An 11,998-nucleotide genomic window follows, 5' to 3' on the forward strand; every position below is an offset into this window, starting at 1 on the left:
ATATAGGATCAAGTGCATGAGCAATGAATAATGGTGGAATTTGAAGTCCTTCATCTCTCCCCTATTGGCATTCAAAATTTGATGGTGCATGCTATCCATGATGAATCCCACATAATCATATTCTTTGTTATGGAAAGGGTCTTGTATGTCACATGCTATCACAAACAATGAATGATATACACAATCTTTTGCCCCATCACTTCCTAGAACTTTATGTAATCCATACACTATATTCTTGAAGTAGTTCTTGAATTTTCTCAGAGGCAAGTGATCCTCTACTTTCTTTGGTATCTGCCCTACCTTTTTGACATTATAGGGGATGTGGGGTAGCATCACATTATTCAAATAATGACTCTTATTCCTCCCAAAATTTCCCTATAAATCATCAATATCAATGGGCACATCCATTTTCTCTTCCAAACCAAAAGCTTCTATGAAAGAAGTGTTGTCAAGTGTGCACAAAATACTCCCATTATGCCTATGGAATGACCTTGTGACTTGGTTAAAAGAATTTATCAGTGCCTTCAACAAGTCCACATCAACAAATACCTTAGGGAATATCAATTTCGCCATATTCCTATGCCATTGGTTGTACACTGGCACATTTTCAGTTCTATTGTGATAGAAATACATGAAAAAATTAAAACCATCGATCTAGGGCATTTTACATCCCTACACGGGAAGTAAGGATCTTTGAAAACATGGTCATTAGCTAAAATTGCATTAGATGACCTTGGAAGTATTTTTAACCAATTCTCTACATGTTTGTTTGGCTTTTGGACCCTAGTTTTCTTTTCAGCTTTAACTCTCCCCTTCTTCTTCTTTCCTTCGGCTATGACCTCTACAACATCATCACCTTCATCTTCAACTTCTACTTCTTTAGCAGGAACCTCCTCAATATCTATATTAGCCATAATTTTTTGCAAACTTACAATTCAAACTCTTGCAACAATGATACAGAGAACACGAAGCTATGGACGTTTGGAGAATTTTTAGAACAGAAAACACAAGCTCTTCAAAATGGTGAATACTCTGAACATTCAATCAAATATTTATAGTTTAATCATGCAATCCACTAGCTTTAATAAATTTTGCATGGACAAGCTTTAATACCACCCTTGTAGGTTGTCAGCAAAGAATATCAACCATGTAATTCAATCCTAGAGTACTTTTTTCTTTGTTTTTACTTGGCTATGGTGAGTTTGTCCTTTTTCCTTAACTGGCATGACACCTCAGTCGGCTGCCTTTTTTAAATTTGGTCTTCTACTCATATGCTAAATCCAAACCCTTCAATCCTTGTAACTCCAGAGATATAGATACCAAACCCTTATGCTTGTTCGATGATGCTTCATAAAACTTCAAGTGTAGAAGCATTAGCCTTTTTAAAACATGGTTTTTCAATCTTCTTTACACTCCTATGCTCTTTGAAATATGATTTTCACCCTTATGCACATTGGCATACTACTAAGAGCCTTAAAAAAAATGCTTTGCACCCTTACAATGGAAGCGTAGCACTACAACCCTCCAAATCTTTCTTTACATTCTTTTTCTCACATACCACTGGAGCCCTTTGAAAAATTACTCCTGAACATACACTACAAGCATCTCCCATAGCATCAATAAGCCTTTACAATCTACCTCCTACTCTTACATCTCATCCCATTTGTAGCAATGTAAAGCACTCATTTCATTCCTCATTTTACCTTTTACACTAATACGCTCAAACTAATCTTTTATCCATGGAGAAGGAGATGAGGCACCTCTTTGTCCACATGGTATACTTAAAAATTTAAGAGCGTAAGGGAAAACATTTCTCTCAACAAATCAACGACCTAGATTAAATCTCAAAAAAAAATCACTGTTGATTTAAGCACATGCAAAATGAAAGACTTAAGTTATTTTCCACATGGACTAGGCCCATGTATCATATATGATGTGTCATCATCTGATTCATTCTCCTCAAGGCCCAAGTGGAAATTTAACTGGTCCCACACAACACATTCTTCCTTATGACATCACTTTATAGTTGTCTGAAAACCAAAATAGCAAAGGCTCGTAGAAGAAAATAAATCTTGCTTTGCTCTTACAAGCTTCCCCTTGCGTGTAGAACCATGAAACCCATTTTATATCTCCATAATATACCTTTTATGCTGCTATAAGTCTTTGCATTCTTACACCACAGAGAAAAACGTAAGAACGTAAACCAAACTACTACATCTTTTTGCCCTTCTGCTCAACACATTAATCGTATCCCCATAAATCAACAAACATAAACACTTTAAACTTTATTACGCTCATATGCTTAAAAGGAAAAAATATGACCAGAGGTTACCTAATGAATTGCTTTCACTGATTCATGTTAACTCATCACCATGGAACTATAAGGAAAACTTACAAAGAATGAAAAGCTTTTACACACCTTCGCTATAGGATCCATCGTATGATCAGAGAGTTCTAAAGTGCACCGACTCGCTATTACAAGATACAAAACCGTATATCCGTAAACCAAAATGCTTTTACGCTTGTATGCAAAAGATGAAGCATGACCATGGAAATAGAAGAAAGAGAGTTCAATGCTTCTACGAGAAAACCTAACACTATAAAGGAGCAGAGCTTAGGAATTTTGCAAACCCTTTCAAAAAATTGATTATAACCTAGGGTTTTAACATACTTAGGGCATTTTAATGACTATGTTGATGACAAACCTTGAGAATTTAATAAAATTCAAACAACATAGAGATCAAGGCATACTAGGGTAACACAAAATTTTGAAAAATTATAAAAAAGAGAAAACCTAATCTATAGGACACATGGATTACATGATTTTTCACACATATTTTTTAAAATTTCTCTACACTATGAAAAATCAAACCATCAGAATGTAATCTTTACAAGACACATGCAATCTAGGCATTGTAGTGCCTATGATTTTTTGGTAAATAGGTGCCAAAAAGAAGTCTACAAAATAGTTGTAGTTTTTATTGTTAGCAGTCATCCTCATCTTATGTGTCCACTCATATACTGGACTTGGAGTCTCTGATTTCTTCTGGGTTTTCTCATCAAATTTATAGATGTCAATATCAAGTTTTTTGTTCTCTGTCTCAAATATTGGTTGATGCTTTGCTAAAAGAAGGTAGCACAAGTAACTTGTGAACCTAAATGTCTTCATCTTACCTATAGTTGTACTTTGTTTGTTGCATAGATTCAACAATGTGCTAAACAAAATTATATCTTACATCTACCTTCTCAATTGACTGACCTCTACAATGGATATTATAAATCATTTCTAGAACACTGGCCCCCACTTCCTTGTTATTGTCCAATCCTAGACAAAATGATAACAAAGAAATAGTATTATGAACCCATGGCACAAAAATATCATACTGATAAGGAGGCTTATGGTCTATGTCCAGTGTAACACTAGTAGAGGACCCTGAGTTTATTAAACCCTTAATATATGAATTTTGAAAAACTCTTTTCAGTTTTTCATAAGCCTATGCTAGTTTATCCAAGTCAATACGCTCGTTAAAACTCTCTAGTTTAAACCCTAGCCCTAGGTCTAACAGAGTGAAAAATTCACTCTCAATTATGGATAAATTTTCCTCCTGATTTTTTTGGTTTACATTTTCCTTTCTATTTTCATCATAATAATGAGCACATAGTATTACAATCTCAGGGCAAGGGAATACTTTGGGTACAATGAGGTTTGCTAATCCAAAAACCAAAGCAGCTAGTTTATTTGTATGTGCATGAATACTGTTGTTATATTTGTAATAATTTCTCCCCTTTTGTGGATCTTTCCACTTATTAAATAATGAATGTCTAATTCCCATGATTCCAAAATCTCCATGGATAATAGGATAAAAAATATCATAACATTCATCGATGAAACTTGGGGTTTTTAGCACTTGCTTGAGTTCTTTAATGTCTTTCTTTTGATTTTCCTTTATGCTTGCACTCATAAGGGAGGTTTTTGACTTTGTTTTTCCCATGCCTACTACTGGTTATTACACAAAATTCTTCTTCAAGCCCTATTTAAAAAAATTGTAAAGTGTAAACTTGTGACAATTAAAATCAAGATTTCTATTGCTACAAATTGTAATGAAATTAAAAAAATAAAAATTAAATACCCAGAATCGAGATCTGATAATTGGTGTTGTCCTTTGATACTCAAGTTTCACACATTCATAATTCAGTCTTTAGAACACAAAATAAAATTCTGTCAGTCTTTGAAAAGTTAAAATTTGAAAACCCTATCATATCAGACTCTCGACTTGCAAAACTTTCAACTTCATACTCTAAAAGCATAGAAGGTTAATAGTTAAAAGTTAAAATGAAAGTATTAAGTAATTAATGGTTTTAGTTACTTTACTAATAGTATGTACAATGTACATGTAAATGACATAAAGACTCAATAATGTAGTTCTATACATAACTTAATAATAAAAAGTAAAAAATTATTACATTAATATACATTTGAATTTTGAAATTGGTTCGATGTTCAATTAAAATAAATAAATTAATAAAAATTAAACTTAATTATCAATATGATTTTCAGGTAAATTTTGGGTCCACCATCGTTGTTGTCAAGAAACATCTAGAATCGTGACACGTACTTGGCAGTGCTGCGATTGTTAAGTTATGGCAACGGCCCGAGCCTCGGGATGAATTTCAAGTACATTTTAGGTTCGCCATCACTGTTGTCAAGAAACATCTGGAATCATGACACGTCGAGGCATCGTCGAGTTAGGATTAAGTAATATTTTTAAAAAAAGACTAAACATAATTATTAATAATATTAACCGAGTCCTAACACTTAATTAAGCTTTGTAATGACCGAACATGTGTCACGATTCCGAATGAATCTAGGCACATGGAAAAACATTCCTCAAATCGTCCCAAAATTCATCTCAAGCTGTTGATCTTTCTTTTAATCAATGGTCAAGATTTCGGGTAGAATCTTCGAGTACACGTGTCTTGATTTTGGGTTAATTTAATTATTTATATACAATATTATATATATAATATAATTTATAATAATTATAATATAATATAAATAAAGAATTTTCTTTTCTATTATAGAAATGATTTTCTTTTCTATCATAAACTTTTTATTGTAAAGATGATACGAAAAATTCAACAAAGATATATTAAATTTTATAAAATAAAATTGGTGCAAGATATGAAATAAGTGCCACATAGTGGCTTAGTACTTGCCTTTAGTTTTTATATAAATCTAATTTAAATTTAATAAATTTATTATAATATATTAAATATTTTAATCAATAAAAATGTTATATAATTATATTTTTCTATAATGATATTAATTTAAATTTAAATTTTATTCATAAATATAATCATTGATATATATGTTCTATTACATATATATCATATGATTATAATTATATTATATTATACTATATTATAAATAATTATATTATATGTTCTATTATATAATAAATAATTATAATATAATAATAATAATATTTTTATAATAATAAATCTTAAATGGGAGATGATTTCCACAGCTAGTCAAATTGTGATGTGAATATCAAGATTTAACTATGTGATTTTGATTTCCACAGCTAGTCATGAGAGATGGATTCATGTTGAATCACTACTCATGAAACATGGGTCATCGAGTTTGACTCAAAATCACATAGTTAAATCCTGATATTCACATCACAATTTGACTAGCTGTGGAAATCATCTCCTACTTATCAATTGATGAGCTTAAGGGGCTTTCTAATGAATGGTTCATAAGGCACAACACTTGGTGAAGGTTTTGCAAATGGGGTTGCAAGCTTTGGGTTTAACTATGGAGGAAACTCCGTAGTTAAGCGCGCTCAGGCTGGAGTAGTACTGGGATGGGTGACCTCCCGGGAAGTCCCGGTGCTTCACCCCTATGAGCATCACCTCCAATGAGTGCTAAGTGTTCCATTTATTGTCATGAGAGATGGATTCATGTTGAATCACTACTCATGAAACATGGGTCATCGAGTTTGACTCAAAATCACATAGTTAAATCCTGATATTCACATCACAAATCTTAAATGATTATATAATATAAGTAATATTGTATTATAATTTATAAAAAAATATATTATTATCAAAATATAAAATATAAGCCAATGCACTTACATTAAAAAAATTAAAAATATTAACGTTAATGGATCACATTGAAAATGAAATATTTAGCTCTTATATCTGGTCAATATAAGAGCTAAATGAAATCTATCAAATTCAGCCAATATAAGAGCTAATTGCTAAAAGAAATCAATGAATTCATTCAATCATAACTTAGAAAAATATTTAATAAAAATTTTTAAGTTAAAATTTTTGCATCTATGCTATGTAATTTATTAGTTTGATAAAAGAAATTACAATGATTTATTCTTAGTTATAAAAATATGAAACAAATTTAATCACTAGTTAAAGTCTAAAATCCAAAATGTATCACAATAGTACTTAGCCCTAAGCCTACCAGGAAGTACTAATAATAAATTATAATGACAATAGTTTAATTCAAATAAGATAATTAAAATTTAAAAATATAATTACAAATGCTATATTTTTATTCATATTTATTATTTAGTTTCAAAATTAAAATGTAATATAGTTTAATAATCTATAAATTATTAACATATATTGATAATTGTGATAATTGTTTATAAACATAATTGTTAATAATATTAACCAAGTCCTAACACTTGAGCTTTGCAATGACCAGACACATGTCACGATTTTGGATGAATCTAAGCACATGGGGAAATATTTCTCAAATAGGCTTGAAATTCATCTTGGGCTATCGATCTTTCTTTTAGTCAACAGTTGAGATTTTGGGTAGAATTTGTAGAATCTTCGAGTACACGTGTCTCGATTTTGGGTAGAAAATTAGAAATAAAATTTAACTTCAATCATTTAAAATTTGGCCCAAAATAGAGCCACGGTCATTGAAAAGAATTTAAATAGCACATTAATTAATCTAGAGAAAAAAATTGAAATAAATATTGTTAAAGAAATTGTTATTAATTATTATTATTATTATATTTTTAAGTTTACCATGTCAAAATTATGATTTTAATTTAATTATTTACAAAAATATTATATAGATAATATTATATATATATAATATAATTTATAATAATTATTATAATAGTTATGATATAATATAAATAAAGGATTTTCTTTTCTATCATAAAGTTTAAACTTTTTATTGTAAAGATGATATGAAAAATTCAATGAAGATATATTGAATTTTATAAAATAAATTGGTGTAAGATATGAAATAATAATGACAATAGTTTAATGTAAATAAAATAATTAAAATTGAAAAATATAACTACAAATGGTATATTTTTATTCATATTTATTATTTAGTTTCAAAATTAAAATGTAATATAGTTTAATTATCTATAAATTATTAACATATATTAAAAATTGTGATGATTGTTTATAAACTATTCTTTATGAATCATTATTTAAAATATTTCATAATGAAAAAAAGTCAATTGACAAGATAGGTATGAAATAAAAAATTGACACATAGATTATCAAAATTTTATTTAACTTTTTTAAGGTTATAATCTTTAGTTTTCCTTGCAATCCGCTCTTATCGCTCCATTTATTTTAACCAATCAGATTAAAGAAAAATAGTTTTAAAAATTACAAAACTTTTAATTAGATTATTCTCAATTGAATAATTTTTTACTATAAATCGTTAATCAAATATATTATATGAAACCATAAAGGGATTGTTGAAACCCTTTTTTTTTGTTTCTGAGTTCTAACTTTATAACTATTAATAGTTAATTATTTTGAACAAAGTCGTAGACTAACATTTTAACAGTGCATTGAGAATCGAGATGCCAAAAACAAAGTCATAAACTAACAGGAAGTTAGAACAACAATTTGAGAAGCCAAAAACTATTGTTTTCATTGATAATATTTTAGAATGTACATTGCACAAAGCATAGATATTCAAAATAGCTGATTAAATCAACTTGGTTTTACTATTTCTTAATTTACATTAAAGGGCAAGGCCCAATCCAAAAAAAAATAGATATCTCAAAAACATTTTTTTGCCCTAGGGAAATGCCACAATAGTTAAGGAAATAGGACTGAGGATTCAAAAATAGGGAACTAGGGAATAGGGAGGCTGGAAGCATTAGCGAGCTCAGGGGCTGAGGGCTTGAAGCCTTTAATTAGAAAGGTATTCAAGTTTGTCTGCAAGGAATCTATTGGAGAAGATGATATCATTGAACTCGTCCAACCATGTGAAGTTAGTTTCATTGACATCATCCAACAATAACCACTTCCATAGAAAATTCCTTTTGAGCTGTGCCCACTTTCAATGGCGAGTCAATTTTTGTTCATTCATGCCTAGCAAGAAAGGATGCTTCTATATAATGCACCTTATGCCTTGCCCCCAACACTCATTTGCTACATTTGCAAAAGGGATGCCAATGCCCAGCCCAATACCTGCTCGACCAATACAAGAATTTTCACATCATCTTCTAAAAAAATTTCCTTAAAAATGTATGCAAAAACATTATAATATCTATTTGATTGCATACAAGGTCGAGAAGAGACATGAGAAAGTGAGAGGTAATATCTGTGGACACATGGTACCTCTTATCATTTCTTAAGAATTCATGGCTGAGGACCATGAATATAGCATGGTGGGTAAAAGGAATTTGGGCATCTAGCTTGCAAACCATGGCAAGGATATCATTAAGAATCCTACCCAAAAAGGACTTTTGCAGAGCCATTGTAGTGCATTTTAGGCAAATTAGCATATCCATGACTAAGATTCAAGAAACTGTGCAAATCAAATTTAGATTGAAAATTTTGAGAAATGATAATAAGAGGGGAATTGAAGAGGCTATTTAATGGTAGTTGCATTAAATTATTTGGCATTCACCATCTTTCATATCTTTTTTTCATATTCCTATTAATTTTCAAGTGTGCTAAATGCCGAAATGTACTAGCATTAATGTCAGATAGTCGAAAGTCCTTGACATTGAGTAAAATTTTCCATGTGTCTCGATTCCAGAGGAGTTCATGCGACTCCAGGTCTTTTCAAGCAAGTGGCCCCAAAATACCTCTTCTGTCATTGATCTCTAATTAAATAATGATTAATAAAACTATTGTATTTATTATTAACAATACGAAAGTGATGGTAGCCAACTTGGTAATATTGACACTGACGTAATGACGTTACGACATTATGAATAATAGATCTAAGATAGTACACAAGTTAAAACTTGAAGTGACTACTCAGTAGTCAGTACAGTCACTAGCCAATACACATACAAATTTGCTTTTAGATTAAACAATTTTTTATTTTACCACTAGAAGATTAGCCAAGACCATTATTATTCATTTTCCTACAAAACAAGTAATTCACGTTTGACATTATTAATTCATTTTTGGCAAGGGAAAAAATAGCCATCATTTATTTATATGTCAGCAAGAAAAAACACTAATTCACCACATTTAAAATGATTTTTTCTAGGGCTAGAAAAATTGCTAAGATATAATATTTTATTTCCTTATATGGAACAAAAAAATCACCCTCAACACTAAAATTTTCCTACCCACAAAATGTTGGATTCGCCAGCATTTTAAGCTTCTTTTTTTCAGGAGGGGTTTCTTAAAGTTATCACCGCTTGACTCCTTCAAAATATAACATTTGCTTCCAAATACTTTTAAATAACAAACATTAGGTTTGTAGTCATACCATAATTTATAAGGTGTTTGGTTTAAATCTTTCTTCAATTGAACTCGATTCAAGGTATGAACTACAGTGTTGATTACTTCCTTCTAGTATTTGATAGCAGTGTTCTTCTCTATCATTAGGGTCCTTGTGCAATCCATGATTGATCTATTCCTTCTCTTAGCTATGCCATTCTGCTAAGGTGTGTCAAGTGCAGACACTTGCCTTTTGATTCCTCTTTCATTGCAGGATTCATTAGAGATGAATTCTCCTCCTCTGTCTGATCTTGAACATTTCAGTTTCTTTCCTATTTCTTTTTCCACTCTTTTCAGATACCACTTGAACTTTTGAAAATCTTCTAATTTATCCTTTAATTACATAACTATCATCATTCTAGAATAATCATCAACAAATAAAATAAAGTACTTATCTACACAATAGTTTTCTATGCCAATAGGTCCACAAAGATCTGTATGAACCAACTCCAACACTTCTTCATAATGATAATTCTTTCTCTTGAATCTTGACTTCCCCAAATTGAGGTCTCTTGAGGCTTAGAATGCCTCTCACTCTTCTATTTTTTCTTATGTTGACTAGGTTATCATAATTCACATGACACAACATTTTATGCCATAACCAACTTCCTTCTACCTAAGCTAGGAAACATGAACTTTTAGTTAGATCTAGGTAGAATAGGTTGCCTTTGGTTTGATTGTCAATGCCAACCAGATTTCCTTTTCCATCCAGCAATTTGGCTTTTCCATTTGTGAATTCTACCTTGAATCCAATGTTGTTCAATTGAGCCACACTAAGTAGATTATGTTCCATTCCTTCAACTGAATAAGCATTGTTACATTTGAGATCATTGGTTAGTTCAATACAACCTTTTCCCTTAACATAACATGGTTTATCATTACCAAATCTAACACTTCCACCATCATCGTGTACCAATTTCTCAAATTTAGATTTATCACCAATCATGTGATGAGAATAACCACTATCTATGATCCAAGTGTCATTATTACTAACATGTGAGATAAGGGCCATCTTATCATTCTCATCATCTGGTTCATCCTTAATAGTAATGTAAACCATTTCATTCTCATCACTACTATCAGAATCTTTAGCAATGTAACAAGATTTTTTACCTTTGTCCTTGTAATATTTGTAGCTTTTGAAATCCTTCTTGACTTTGTACTTGTCATGCTTCTTTTCTTCTTTTCCTTCTTTGTTTGGACACCTTTCAGCAATGTGACCAAATTCTTCACAAAAAAAGCAAATCAACAGAATATTACCTTTGTACTTTCCTATTCCCTTGGGAAATATTCTTGCAAGTAATGCTTTAATGACTTCAAGATCTTCATCAGAACCATCTTTCTCTTCATTGTTAGATTGCCTTTTAGATTTTTCATCTTTCTTCTTGAGTGATAGCTTGGCTTGAAATGTAGACTCAATGTAGCTAGAGTTAGGAACATAGTTATCATAGTTATTTAACTCAAATGTTTTCAACCTTCCCCCTAGTACATCCAAAGTTATATCATTCTTGGGATTGCATCTCATATTTTTAATTGCTAGAACTCTAATTGTATATATAGGAAGAAGTTCTTAGAGTACCTTGCTTATCTTTGTCTCATCATCTATCTTTCCCCTTAAGGCTCTAATTGCACACACACTAGCTTTGACTCTTTCACTATATTTTGAAATGTTCTCATCTTCTCTCATCTTCTCTCATCTTCATTTGATCAAATTGACCTCTGAGAATTTGTTCCTTAGCTCTCCTCACATTGTCATCTCCTCCATAGATGAATTTCATCTTGATCCACATCTCATAAGTAGTACCATAGTCTTTGACTTCATCAAATTTTGGCATAGTTGAGAGTTGAGGCAATTTCAATCATCATAATGCTATGATTCTTCTTTTCTATAATTTCTTCTGTAGTCATAATTCTAGTAGGTACTACATACTTGGTTTCTAGAAACTTTAGGCCTGAGTCTCCAATGGTTTCCAAATGTAGTCTCATGAGTTCCTATTATGCCTTGAAGTTATCTATGTTTAGCTTAGGAATTTCCCTTCTGTAAGACATCTTGATCTTTAGCGTAGGTCCTTAAAACCTTCTCTGCAAGAACCAAAAGTTGTAAAACTAATTGTTGGAAATATAAGAGGAGTAACTAAGAGGGGAGGGGTGAATAAATTACCACAAAAATAAATCCCAAATCCCTTATATGTCAATATAAATTAAAAACAAACTCTGCTAAAACCAAAATACTATTGTAACTTGG

This window comes from Cupressus sempervirens, chromosome 10 (genome assembly GCF_028749045.1).
Source record: "Cupressus sempervirens isolate cs-2001-9-10 chromosome 10, ASM2874904v1, whole genome shotgun sequence".
In the NCBI taxonomy this organism is placed as follows: domain Eukaryota; kingdom Viridiplantae; phylum Streptophyta; class Pinopsida; order Cupressales; family Cupressaceae; genus Cupressus; species Cupressus sempervirens.